Consider the following 15,401-nt stretch of genomic DNA (forward strand, 5'->3'; position numbering starts at 1 on the left):
AAAACTACAGGACACTGAAAAAAGAGATAGAGGAAGACATAAACAGATGGAAGAACATACCGTGTACATGGATTGGTAGAATCAACATCATTTAAATGTCCATACTACCCAAAGCAATCTATAGATTCAATGCACTCCCCATTAAAATACCAACGGCATATTTCACAGACCTAGAAAGAACTCTTCAAAAATTCATCTGGAATTTAAAAAAAGACCCCAAATAGCTGCAGCAATCCTGAGAAAGAACAAAGTAGGTGGTGGGATCTCAATACCAGATTTCAAGCTGTATTACAAAGCCACTATTCTCAAAACAGCCTGGTATTGGCACAAGAACAGACATATAGATCAATGGAATAGAATAGCAAACCCAGAAATCGACCCAAACCACTATGCTCCATTAATATTCGACAAAAGAGGCATGAACATACAATGGGGTCAAGACAGTCTCTTCAATAATTGTTGGTGGGGAAAATTGGACAAATACATGCAAAATAATGAAACTAGACCACCAACTTACACCATACACAAAAATAAACTTAAAATGTATAAAGGACTGAAACATAAGATGGGAAACCATAAAAATACTAGAGGAATCCACAAGCAGCAAAATCTCATACATATGCCGAAGCAATTTCTTCACCGATACTGCTCCTAGGGCAATGGAAACTAAAGAGAAAACAAACAAATAGGACTACATCAAAATAAAAAGCTTTTGCATAGCAAAATAAACCATCAACAAAACAACAAGAAAGCCCACTGCATGGGAGAACATATTTGCCAATGGTATCACCGATAAGGGTTTTATCTCTAACATTTACAGGGAACTCATACAGCTTAACAAAAGGAAGATAAACAACCCAATAAAAAAAAAATGAGCAACAGACCTAAATAGATACTTTTCGAAAGAAGACAGAAGGAAGGCTAAGAGACATATGAAAACATGTTCAAAGTCACTAATCATCGGAGAGATGCAAAACAACTTCTAATAATATGTTAAATAAAATTGTGAGTTTGGGCATCCTTATCTTCTTCTTGATCTTTAAGGAAAAGCTTTCAGCTTTTCTCATTGAGTATAATAGTGGGTTTCTCATATATGGCCCTAATTATTTGAAGGTTTGTTCCCTTTATACCCACTTTGATGAGATATTTTATCATAAATAAATGTTGAATTCTGTCAGATGTTATTCTGCATCTACTGAGATGATTATATGGTAATTATCTTTTTATGTATTTATGTGGTTTATCATGTTGATTGATTTGCTGATATTAAACAATTATTGCATTTCTGGAATAAATCCCATTTTAATACTGTGTATGATCCTTTCAATGTATTGATGAATTCATTTTGCTAATATTTTGTTAAATTTTTTTTCACTTTTGTTCATCAGGATATTGGACTGTAATTTTTTTTATTTTGTGTAGTGTCTTTGTCTGATTTTTGTTTCAGAGTAATGCTGGCCATTGATCATGTAAGAATGAGTTTAGAAGCACTTATTCCTATTCAATTTTTTGGAATAGGTTTAGTAGTATAGGCATTAATTTTCAAAAATTTTATATTGAGTTCAACTGTGAAGCCATCTCTCCTGGACTTGTGTTTGTTGAAAGTTTAAAAACTACTGATTAGATTTTGTTACTTGTAATCAGACTGTTCTGATTGTTTTATTTCTTCCTGATTCAGTCTTGGAAGATTGCATGTTTATGGGAAATTATCCATTTTTTATGGTTTGTCCAATTAATTGGTGAGTAATTATTTATAGTAGTTTTTATGATCCTTTGTATTTTTGTTGTGTTGAGTGTAACTTCTTCCTATTCTTTTTATTTCTTTTGGCCCTCTCTATTTTCTGATGAGTCAGGCTAAAGATTTTTAATTTTGTTTAATCTTTTCAAAAACTATCTCTTAGTTTTATTTATCTTTACAATCGTTCTCTAGCCTTTATATTATTTATTTTCATTCTTATATTTAGCATCACCTTGTTTCTTCTTTTTTATTCACTTCATATTTTTATTTATTAACTCAATCATTATTATTGAAAGTATTACATATGTACCCTTATTTCCTCCATTAACCTCTTCTAGCTTGCCATCACCCCCAACCCCAGGCTTTTACCACCCTTTTGTCTGTGTCCATACCTTATGCATACTAGTATATGCATTCAATTCTTTGGTTGATCTCTTCCCACCAACCCACCGTCTCCCTCCTCCCTCTGAGATTCCCCAGTCTGTTCTATGCTTCCATGTCCTTGGATCTATTTTATTCATCAGTTTATTTTGTTTATTAGATTACACATATGAGTGAGATCATGTGATAGCTTGTCTTTCTCTGACTGATTTATTTCACTTAGCATAATACTCTGCAGGTCCCTCCATACTGTCTCAAAGGGTAGGAGATCCTCCTTTTTTATGGCTGTATACTATTCCATTGTGTAAATGTACCACAGCTTTTTTATCCACTATTCTACTGATGGGAACGTGGGTTGTTTCCAAATCTTAGCTTTTGTAAATTGAGCTGTTATGAACATAGGGGTATATACATTTTTTATGATTGGTGTTTTAGGTTTCTTGAGATATAGTCCTAGAAGTGGGATCAGTGGGTAAAATAGAAGTTCCATATTTAATTTTTTTGAGGTAACTGCATACTGTTTTCTATAATGGTTGCAGCAGTCTGTATTCCCAGGGTTCCCTTTTCTCCACATCCTCACCAGCACTTGTCATTTGTTGATTTGTTTATGTTAGCCATACTGACAGATGTGAGGTGATTCCTCATTGTCATTTTATTTGCATTTCTCTGATGATCAGTGACTTTGAGGATTTTTTCATGTCTCTTGGCCATCTAAATGTCCACTTTGAAGAAGTGTCTATTTGGGCCCTTTGACCATTTTTGAATTAGCTTTTTTGTATTCCTTTTGTTAGGTTGTATGAGTTTCTCATATATATAAATATAAATATAAATATAAATATAAATATAAATATAAATATAAATATAAATATAAATATAAATATAAATATAAATATAAATATAAATATAAATATAAATATAAATATAAATATAAATATAAATATAAATATAAATATAAATATATAAATAAATATAAATATAAATCCTATCTAATAAAAGAGTAATATGCAAATTGACCATACATCCACTACACCCACAAGCCACACCCACAAGCCAATCAGGAGCTGGTATGCAAATTAACCCAACCAAGATAGCTGTGGCCATGGAGAGAGCAGGAGGCTTGGGTTTCCCCGGCAATGGAGGAAGCCAAGCTTTCCGCACACCCTGGTCTGCCTTGACCTCTGCTTAAGGCTACAAAGTTTCAATTATAGAAGATAAATAAATCCCAGATACCAGGGCCTCTGCTTGGGTCGCAGGGGACATGGCTGACCTGCAAACCACCACAGGTCCCTCACCCAGGCCACCCCATGTCCTAAGGTAACCCCTACCCTGATCTGGGATACCCTTCAGGGCAAAACAGCCAGCCCCCACCTGTGCACCAGGCCTCTATCCTATATAATCTTCCTATCTAATAAAATAATAATATGCAAATTGACCATCACTCCAACACACAAGATGGCTGCCCCCATGTGGTCAAAGATGACTGACCCCATGTGGACACAAGATGGCTGCCACAAGATGGTCAGCAGGGGAGGGCAGTTGGGAAAGACCAGGTCTGCAAGGGAGGGCAGTTGTGGGTGATCAGGCCAGCAGGGGAGGGCAGTTGGGGGCAATCAAGCCTGCAGAGGAGGGCAGTTAGGGGTGACCAGACTGGCAGAGGAGGGAAGTTGGGGGCAACTGGGCCTGCAGGGAAGGGCAGTTGGGGGGGACCCAGGCCTGCAGGGGAGGGCAGTTAGGGGTGACCAGGTCTGCAGGGGAGGGCAGTTAGGGGTGACCATGCCTGCAGGGGGGCAGTCAGGGGCAAACAGGCTGGTAGGGGAGCAGTTAGGCATCAATCAGGCTGTCAGGGGAGTGGTTTGGGGGTGATCAGGCTGGCAAGCAGAAGTGGTTAGGGGCAATCAGGAAGGCAGGCAGGCGATCAGTTGGGAGCCAGAAGTCCTGGATTGTGAGAGGGATGTCCGACTGCCCGTTTAGGCCTGATCCAGGTCGGATCAGGCCTAAACGGGCAGTCGGACATCCCTCCAGGGGTCCCAGATTGGAGAGGGTGCAGGCTGGCCTGAGGGACACACCCACCGTGCATGAATTTCATGCACCGGGCCTCTAGTATAAATATAAATATAAATATAAATATAAATATAAATATAAATATAAATATAAATATAAATATAAATATAAATATAAATATAAATATAAATATAAATATAAATATAAATATAAATGCCTAAGTGACCATTAGGACTGGAAAGACCAGCCGACCAGTCGCTATGACGTGCACTGATCACCAGGGGGCAGGTGCTCAATGTAGGAGCTGCTCACTGGTGGTCAGTGCGCTCCTACAGCGGGAGTGCTGCTCAGCCAGAAGCGGTGGCAATGGCAGGTGCAGTGGGGCTGGGATGAGCGGCGGCCTGGCGCCCAGCCCCGGCTCGGCCTCTTTCCTGGCTGCCTGCTGCTTCATCACTGCTACATCCCTCAGCTGGCAGTCTGACATCCCCCCAGAGGTCCCACATTGTGAGAGGGTGCAGGCCAGGCTGAGGGACCCCACCCATGCACAGATCTGTGCACCAGGCCTGTAGTATATTATATTATTACTGTGCAGAACCTTTTTGTTTTTATATAGTCCCACTTTTTTATTTTCTCCTTAGTTTCCTTTGCCCTAGAAGATGTATCTGTAAATATATTGCTAGAAGAGATGTCTGAGATTTTGCTGCCTATGGTTTCTTCTAAGATTTTTATGGTTTTACAACTTACATTTAAGTCTTTTACTTATTTTGAGTTTATTCTTGTGTATGGTGTAAGTTGGAGATCTAGTTTCATTTTTTACATGAGTATGCCCAGTTTTCCCAGCACCATTTATTAAAGAAACTTTCTTGACTCCATTGTATGCTCTTGCCTCCTTTGTCAAATATTAATTGAGCATAATGGTTTGGGTCAATTTCTAGAGTCTCTGTTCTATTCCATTGAAATATATTCCTGTTCTAGTGGCAGTACTGGGCTATTTTGATTACAATGGCTTTGTAGTATAACTTGATATCTGGTATTGTGATCCCTCAAACTTTGTTCTTCTTCTTCAAGATTGCTATGGCTATTCAGGGTCTTTTTGGTTCCATATAAATTTTGGAGTATTTGTTCTAGATCTGTGAAAAATACCATTTGAATTTTAATAGGGATTGCATTGAATGGTTATTTCTCTGCTTTCATTTCTGATTTTATTTATTTGGGTCCTCTCTTTGTTTCTTGATGAGTCTGGCTAATGATTCATCAATCTTGTTTATCTTTTCTAAGAACCAGCTCTTGGTTTCATTGATCTTTTGTATTTTTTTAGACTCTATGTCATTTAGTTCTGCTCTAATCTTTATTATTTCCTACCTTCTACTAGCTCTGGGTTTTTCTTGTTGTTCTCATTCTAATTTTTAAAGTTGTTGGGTTAAATAGTTTATTATTAATTTTTCTTTCTTTTCGAGGTAGACATGTAGTGTTATGAACTTCCCTTTCTGTACTGCTTTTGCTGTGACCCAGAGATTTGGGGTTGTTGTGTATTCATTTTACTTCATTTCCAGGAAGTTTTAGTTATGTCTTGATCTCATTGGCAAACCATTCATTGTTTAAAAACTTACTGTTTAGTCTCCATGTGTTTGTATGTTTTTGAGTCTTTTTACTGTAGTTGATTTCTAATTTCATTCCATTGTGAGCTGAGAAGATGCTCGATATGATTTCAATCTTCTTGAACTTGTAGAGATTTGTTTTGTGTCCTAGCATGTGGTCTATCTTTGAGAATGACCCATGTACATTTGAGCAGAATGTATATTCTGCAGCTTTGGGGTGACATGTTCTATAAATGTCAATTAAATCCATCTGATCCAGTGTATCATTTAGAGTCACTGTTTCCTTGTTATTTTTTTTTTGTCTTAAAGATCTATCTAGTGACTTTAACAGGGTTTTTAAGTTCCCTACTATGAATGTATTGTTATCAATCTCTCCCTTAAAGTCCTGTAGAAATTATTTTTTATATATTTAGGTGTTCCTATATTGTGTGCATGTATGATTACCAGGGTTATATACTCTTGTTGGATCTATCCCATTAGTATTATGTAGTTACTTTTGTTGTCTCTTGTGATTAACTTCATTTTACAGACTATTTTGTCAGATATGAGTATTGCTACCCCAGCTATTTTTTTTCCATCCCTTCATCCTGTGTGAGTCTGGGTCTCTTCTAGACAGCATATAATCAAGTCATGTTTTTTTATCCATTCAGCGACCCTATGTTTTTTGACTGGAGCTTTTAATCAATTTACATTTAAGAATATTATTGATAGGTACTTATTTATTGCCATTTTAATTCTGTATGTGCATGTTTCTCTTTATTTATTTCCTTTATAGCAGTCACTTTAGCATTTCTTGCAGTGCTGGTTTGGTGGTGATAAATTCCTGTAGCATTTATTCCTGGGAAATAATTTCACTAGCTATTTTGAATTATATCCTTGATGGATATGGTAATCTTGGTATCAGTTCATTGCTATTCATTATCTTGCATACTTCATGCCAGTTCTTCTGGCCTGTAGAGTTTCTGGTGAGAAATCAGCCTTATGGGAGCTCTTTTGTAGGTAACAAATTGCTTTCCTCTTGCTGCCTTTAAGATTCTTTCTTTGTCTTTAATTTTTGTCATTTTAATTATGATGTGTCTGGCCATGGGCCTGTTTGGGTTCTTGCTTGGGACTCTCTGTGCCTCCTGAACCTGTGTGACTTTATCTTTCACCAGGTTAGGGAAGTTTTCTGCCATTATTTCTTCAAACATGTTCTCTATCCCTTGTTGGCTTTCTTCCCCTTCTGTCACACCTATTGTGTGGATATTTTATGTTTCATGTTGTCCCACAGCTCCCTTAAGCTTTCCTCCTGTTGTTTTTTTTTTTTTTGTGTGTGTGTGTGTGTGTGTGTTTTTGGTTATTTGCTTGGGTATTTTTTCTACCCAGTCTTCTAATTCACTTACCTGATCCTCAGCTTGCCCTAATCTGCTGTGTATTCCTTCCAATGTTTTCTTATTAGTGGTATGTCATTCCATATTTCTGACTCTTCTTTTTTCACATTTACTATATCTTTACTCATGCTGTTGAGCATTTTTACCATCATTATTTTGAACTCTACATCAGATAAATTTTTATCTCCATATCATTTATTTCTTTTTCTGGAGAATACTCTTGCTCTTTCATTTGGGGTGTGTTTTTTTGTCTCCCCACTTGGGCTGCCTGTCTGGGTTTGTGTCTATGTATTAGGTATATCTGCTTTGACTACCAATCTCTAGTGCAGCTCAATATCAGATGCTGTTTCTGATGGGCCCTGAGTATGCTGTTTGGGGCTATCAGCAATCCACAGCTTGTAGTGCCTCTGCTGGGGTTAGATTCCTTTGCAAAGCATCGAGATGTGCTCCAGGATCTGCTCTTCATAGTTCCAGGCCCAGAAGGAGATGAGGCAAACACTCAAATCCTCCAGAGATCAGCCACTGGATTGTTGTTAGCCTTTATTGGCTTCAGACTATTTACCACAGGGTAGGGCAAGTTTTATTTCAACAGGATGTAGTGACTATCTTTCCTTCAGGCCAAAACCACCTTTATAGAAAAGGTCCATAGGAGACAGGTGTCCTCCACAGCATGAGGAAATGACTCTGCACAGGAAACCAGGGTGGCTTCCCTCCAAGCTCTATTCTCAGAGCCCCCAACCTTAGACTGTCCTCACACAGCTCCAATACACTCTGCCCTACATCTGCCAGAGCCCAGAGTGAGTGGCTGCACACACAATTTTGTGTGTTGGCCCTTTAAGAGAGTGCCTGCATTTCTAGCTATGTCTGGCTGGCAAACAGCAACCCTGCTGCTTTTCATATCCAGATGTTATGTTGGGACCTTTCTCAGTTCTGGAAGTCTAGGGTTGGGAACCCAGCTTGGGGTTTAGACCTCAGAATTCTCAGTGGAAACCACCCCCCATTAAGACCTTAAGCCGTTGTGTGATGGAGCATGGCCAGCCCTTTCAGTCCTCCACCCTTCCTACCAGTCTCTATGTGGTCTCCACTTTCCATCCTTGGTTATCAGGGTTCTTTCCAGCTAGTCTTCAGTTGATATTTCAGGGTGGTATTTCTGTATTTTAGTTGTATTTCCAGTTTGTTCCTGAGAGAGTATCATTGTGGCTTCTATTTACTCCATCACCATTTTTAATCCTCACCTTCTTTCTTCTAGATTTGGGATTTTATTTTTCTAGTAACCTTAGGCATGAGTTTAGAATGCTTATTTGAATTCTCTCTTGTTTCTTGAGATCACTTTTATCACTATAAACTTCCCTCTTAGATCTACTTATGAAACATTTCATAGATTTTATAATGTTGTGTTTCTACTTTCACTTGTCTCAAGGGTTTTTTAAATGTCCTATTTGATTTCTTTATTGGCTCATGGGTTGTTAAGTAGAATGTTGTTTAGCCTCCACGTGTTTGTGTGTGGTTTTTTTCAATTTTCTTCTTTTTGATTGATTCTAATTTCATTTTGTTTTGGTTGGAAAAATTGTTTAATATTATTTCAATCTTCTTATATTTATTGTGACTTGTTTTGTGACCTATCATGTGATTTACCCTGCAGGATGTTCCATGCATACTTGAAAATAATGTGTTTTCTGCTGTCTTTTCTATGGAATGTTTTCTGTATATCTATGTCTATCTTATCTAATATGTTGCTTAAGGCCAATATTTACTTTTGTTTTTCTGTTCATTGAGGTAAATGTGGAGTTAAAGTCCCCTACAATTATTGTATAACTGTCAATCTCTTCCTTTGTGTCTTTTAGTATTGATTTATGTATTTAAGTGCTTCTATGTCGAGTGCATAGATGTTTATAAGAGATGTTATATTCTCTTGATGAACTGAGCCCTTTGTTATTATATAATGTTCTCTTTTTTCCCTTGTCACAGTCTTGTTTAAAGTCTATTTTTTGACAAAAGTATTGTTACCCCAAGTATCATTTTTTTTCTTTTTGCATTGAATATGTTTTTCCATCATTTCACTTTCAGTCTGTGTGTGTCTTTATATTTGAAGTGATTCTCTTGTAGGGAGTATATGTATGGGTCTTCTACTTTTAATCCATTTGGGCACCTTATGTGTTTTTATTGAATTTATTAGGATAACATTGGTTAATAAAATTTTATAATACACATGATCTGTTTATTGTATTATGTGATCCCCACCCCAAGTCAAGTGTCCTTCCATCACCATATATCCCTCCTATACCCTCTTCTACCTCCCCCAACCACCTTTCCCTTTGATAATCACCATATGTGGAATCTAATGAACAAAATAAACTAACAAAAAATAGGAACAGACTCTAGATAGAGAACAGACTAACAGCTGTCAGCGGAGAGTGAGGTTGCAAGGCTGGGTGAAAAAGGTGAAGGGATTAAGCAAAGAAAAACCAAACATTATAGACACAACCCTATGTCTTTTAATTGACATATTTAGTCCATTTACATTTATTTTTATTTATTTATTTATTTATTTATTTATTTATTGCTTATTTTTTTATGTTCTTTTTTTATTAAGATATTATATGTGTACATATCTTACCATTGCCCCCCCACCCCACTCCCATATATGCCCTCACCACCCAGAGTTTTGCATCCATTGGTTATGCTTATATGCATGCATACAAGTCCTTTGATTGATCTCTTATCTCCCCCACCTCTCCCTAACCTTCCCCCTGTAATTTGACAGTCTGTTTGATGCTTTACTGTCTCTGTATCTATCTTTTTGTTCAAGTTTATAATGTTCTTTATTATCCATAAATGAGTGAGATCATGTGGTATTTTTCTTTCATTGACTTACTTATTTCACTTAACATAATGTTCTCCAATTCCATCCAGGTTGCTGCAAATGATGAGAATTCCTTCTTTTTTATGGCAGCATAGTATTCCATTGTGTAGATGTACCACAGTTTTCTGATCCAGTCATCTGCTGATGGGCACCTAGGCTGTTTCCAAATCTTAGCTATGGTGAATTGTGCTGCTATGAACATAGGGGTGCATATATCCTTCCTGATTGGTGTTTCTAGTTTCTTTGGATATATTCCCAGGAGTGGGATTACTGGGTCAAATGGGAGTTCCATTTTCAGTTTTTTGAGGAAACTCCATACTGTTCTGCACAGTGGCTGCACCAGTCTGCATTCCCACCAGCAGTGCACGAGGGTTCCTTTTTCTCCGCATCCTTGCCAACACTTGTCGTTTGTTGATTTGTTGATGATAGCCATTCTGACAGGTGTGAGATGGTACCTCATTGTTGTTTTGATTTGAATCTCTCGGATAATTAGTGACGTTGAGCTTTTTTTCATGTGTCTCTTGGCCTTCCTTCTGTCTTCTTTTGAAAAGATTCTATTTAGGTCTGTTGCCCATTTTTTTATTGGATCATTTATTTCCTTTTATTAAGTTGTATAAGCTGCCTGTAGATGTTGGAGATTAAGCCTTTATCAGTGATGCCATTTGCAAATATGTTCTCCCATGCAGTGGGCCTTCTTGTTGTTTTGTTGATGGTTTCTTTTACTGTGAAAAAGCTTTTTATTTTTATGTAGTCTCATTTGTTAATTTTCTCTTTAGCTTCCATTGCCCTAGGGGCAGTGTTAGTGAATAATTTCTTTTGTCATATGTCTGAGATTTTGCTGCCTGTGGATTGCTCTAGTATTTTTATCGTTTCCCGTCTTATGTTTAAGTCCTGTATCCATTTTGAGTTTATTTTTGTGTATGGCGTAAGTTGGTGATCAAGCTTCATTTTTTTGCATGTATCTGTCCAATTTTCCCAACACCATTTATTGAAGAGACTGTCTTTATTCCATTGTATGTTCATGCCTCCTTTGTCAAATATTAATTGAGCATAGTGGTTTGGGTCAATATCTGGATTCTCTATTCTGTTCCATTGATCTATATGTCTGTTCTTGTGCCAGTACCAGGCTGTTTTGAGAACAGTGGCTTTGTAATACACCTTGAAATCTGGTATTGAGATCCCTCCTACTTTGTTCTTCTTTCTCAGAATTGCTGTGGCTATTCGGGGTCTTTTTTTATTCCAGATGAATTTTTGGAAAGTTCTTTCAAGGTCTGTGAAATATGCCGTTGGTATTTTAATGGGGAGTGCATTGAATCTATAGATTGCTTTGGGTAGTATGGACATTTTAATGATGTTGATTCTACCAATCCATGTACAAGGTATGTTCTTCCATCTGTTTACGTCTTCCTCTATCTCTTTTTTCAGTGTCCTGTAGTTTTCCGTGTATAGGTCTTTGACCTCCTTAGTTAAGTTTATTCCTAGGTATCTTAATTTTTTTGGTGCGATGGTAAATGGGATTGCCCTTTTAGTCTCTCTGTCTGTAAGTTCACTATTGGTGTATAGAAAGGCCATAGATTTCTTGGCGTTAATTTTGTATCCCGCTACATTGCCGAATTCATTTATTAAGTCTATTAGTTTTTTGACGGAGTCTTTCAGCGTTTTTATGTACAATATCATGTCGTCTGCAAATAAAGACAGCTTTACCTGTTCTTTTCCAATTAGGATACCTTTTATTTCTACTTCTTTTCTAATTGCAATGGCTAATACTTCCAGTACTATGTCAGACAGGAGTGGTGAGAGTGGGCATCCCTGTCTTGTTCCTGTTCTTAGGGGAAATGTTTTTATTTTTTGTCCATTGAGTAAGATGTTTGCTGTGGGTTTATCATATATAGCTTTTATTATGTTGAAGTATGAGCCTTCTATTCCCACCTTGTTGAGAGTTTTTATCAAGAAAGGGTGTTGGATTTTGCCAAATGCTTTTTCTGCATCAATTGATATGACTATGTGATTTTTATCTTTCAATTTGTTTATGTGATGTATCACATTTATTGATTTGCGGATATTGTACCATCCTTTCATTCCTGGGATAAATCCTACTTGGTCATGGTATATGATCTTTCTGATGTACTGCTGCAGCCGATTTGCTAGAATTTTGTTGAGGATTTTGGCATCTATGTTCATGAGGGATATTGGCTTGTAATTCTCTTTCATTGTGTTGTCTTTATCTGGTTTTGGTATTAGGGTGATGCTGGTTTCATAGAAGGAGATTGGAAGTGTTCCTTCCACTTGAAATTTTTGGAATATTCTGAGGAGGATAGGTTTTAGTTCTTCCTTGAATGTTTGTTAAAACTCTCCTGTGAAGCCATCAGGCCCCGGGCTTTTGTTTGCCGGAAGCTTTTCGTTGACTGCTTCAATTTCGTCCATAGTTATTGGCCTATCGAGCTGTTTAGATTCTTCTTGATTGATTTTTGGAAGGTTATATTTTTCTAGGAATATGTCCATTTCCTCCAGGTTGTCCAGTTTGTTGGAATAGAGTTGTTCGTAGTATTTTGTAACAATCCTTTGTATCTCAGCGGGTTCTGTTGTTATTTCACCTGTTTCATTTCTGATTTTGTTTATTTGGGTCCTCTCTCTTTGCTTCTTGATGAGCCTGGCTAGAGGTTCATCAATCTTGTTTATCCTTTCAAAGAACCAGCTCTTGGTTTTGTTGATCTTATGTATTGTTTCTTTGGTCTCTATGTCATTTATCTCCGCTCTGATCTTTGTTATTTCCTTCCTTCTGCTTACACTGGGATTTTCTTGCTGCTCTTTTTCTAGCTTTTTGAGTTATAAGGTTAAGTAATTTATTACCATTGTTTCTTGTTTTTTGCAATAGGCTTGTAGAGCTATGAACGTCCCTCTCAAGACTGCTTTCGCTGTGTCCCATAGATTTTGGATTGTTGTGTTTTCGTTGTCATTTGTTGCCATGATGTTTTTTATTTCTTCCTTGATCTCTCTGGTGACCCAGTCCTTGTTTAATAGCATGCTGTTTAGTCTCCATGTGTTTGATTTCTTTGGGTTGTTTTTATTGTAGTTGATTTCCAGTTTTATGCCACTGTGATCTGAGAAGATGCTTGATATAATTTATCTTCTTGAATTTGAAGAGACTTTGCCTGTGACCCAGCATATGGTCTATCTTTGAAAATGACCCATGTGCACTTGAGAAGAATGTATATTCTGTGGCTTTGGGGTGAAATGTTCTGAAGATGTCAATTACTTCCATCTGGTCTAATGAGTCATTTAGGATTGCTGTTTCTTTGCTGATTTTTTGTTTAGAGGATTTGTCCAGTGGTGATAGTGGGGTATTAAAGTCTCCTACGATGATTGTATTGCTATTAATCTCTCTCTTGATATCCTTCAGGAGTTTTTTTTATGTATTTGGGTGCTCTTATATTGGGAGCGTATATGTTTACCAGAATTATTTCTTCTTGTTGGATTTCTCCCTTTAGTATTATGAAGTGGCCTTCCTTATCTCTTGTTATGGCATTTACTTTGAGGTCTATTTTGTCAGATATAAGTATTGCTACCCCAGCTTTTTTTTCATTTCCATTTGCCTGAAAGATATTTTTCCATCCCTTCACTTTCAATCTGTGTGAGTCTCTTGTTCTGAGGTGGGTCTTTTGTAGACAGCATATATATGGGTCGTGTTTTTTTATCCATTCAGCTACTCGATGTCTTGATTGGAGCATTTAGTCCGTTTGCATTTAAAGTTATTACTGAAAGGTATTTCTTTGTAGTCATATCTATTTTTGTGTCTGTATTCCTTCTTACCTGTTTATTTCTTCTTTTTACAGTATTCCCTTTAGTAATTCTTGCATTGTTGGTTTGGTGGTGATAAACTCCCTGAGCCTTTTTTTGTCTGCAAAGCTCCTGATTTCCCCTTCAATTTTGATTGATAGTCTTGCTGGATATAGTATTCTTGGATTCAGTCCTTTGCTTTGCAACACTTTGTATACCTCCTTCCATTCACTTCTAGCTTGTTGTGTTTCTGTTGAGTAATCATTTGACAATCTGATGGGTGTTCCTTTGTAGGTAACTCTCTGTCTCTCTCTTGCCACCTTTAGGATTCTCTTTTTATCATTTATATTTGCCATTGAAATTATGACATGTCTTGGTGTGGGTCTTTTGGGGTTGATCCTGCTTGGGACTCTCTATACTTGCGTAACTTTTATCTTTCCCATATCCGGGAAGTTTTCTGTCATTATTTCTTCAAATAGATTTTCTAATCCCTGCTGCTCTTCTTGTCCTTCTGGCAGCCCTATTATATGCATGTTACTTCGTTTCATGTTGTCCCGAAGCTCCCTTAGGCTTTCCTCCTGCTTTTTATTTTTTTTTCTCCAATTGCTGTTCAGATTGAGCTTGTTTCTGTACCTGATCTTTTAACTCACTAATTCGGTCCTCTGCTTCTTGTAGTCTACTGTTGAAACTTTCCATGGTGTTTTTGATTGTAGCTATATCACTTTTCATTTCTTCCTGATTCTTGCATAAGTTGTTGATTTTCTCATCCATCCGATGTATAAATTCCACGACCATTACTCTGAACTCCTTTTCAGTCATGTTGCAAGCTTCAGTTTCACTAATTTCCTTTCTTGGCGACTCCATATTTTCTTTCCTCTGTGAGTTATTTCGTTTCCCCATTCTGGCTATTACCAGAAAGCTCAAGCTTCCGTTTGCGTGGACCTGGGCCGTGTGCTGTGGGAACTTCGCTCCACCCGAGTTTCACTGAAGTGCTCTGACACTAGGACGTGTGGCTGCCTTTGGTTGGCGGGAACCAGACTTGACCAGGGTCAGTGTCCCCAGTGTTCCGTGTGGTCTCGTGTGCACACTTAGAATCAGGGCCCCTGTCTGCACCACACTGTTGGTATGTGCCAAAAATGAGATCCTTAGCATGTGCCAGGAGTCAGAGTTTCCCTGTGTCTGCACCAAGGCTCGAGTGTCAAAGTCTCTGTTGCCTTGTGCGGTTTCTCTTTGAGAATCAGGGTCCTTGTGTGTGCATGCACCAACAATTGGGGTCGCTGGCTCTTAGTGTGAATGCGCTGTGAGTATGGGATCCCAGGCAGCTGTGTCCGGCATGCCAAATTCCCTGAAGTGGAGCTGCATCCTGTGTGTGCTCTCTCTACTGAGCCAAACCGGCTAGAGCGCACATTCTTAAAATCTTGAAGGTGAGCTGGCTCCGTGCACTCTCCCAGAGTCCCGGAAGGGGCCGGAGTCCGTCCTACACGCCAAATTCCCCAAAGGGAAGCCCCTCTGTGCACACTCTAAGATTCCCCGAAGGGGGAGCTGTGACCCGCAAGCCAAATTTCCCCAAATTCCCTGAAGGGGAGCCCTCTGTGAGCACTGACAGATTTCCCAGACTGGGAGCTGCTTCTGTCCCGCGCTCGCCAAATTCCTTACAGGGGATCACGTCCCTG

The sequence above is a fragment of the Cnephaeus nilssonii genome (assembly GCF_951640355.1).
Source record: "Cnephaeus nilssonii genome assembly, chromosome: X".
NCBI classification, from domain to species: Eukaryota; Metazoa; Chordata; class Mammalia; order Chiroptera; family Vespertilionidae; genus Cnephaeus; species Cnephaeus nilssonii.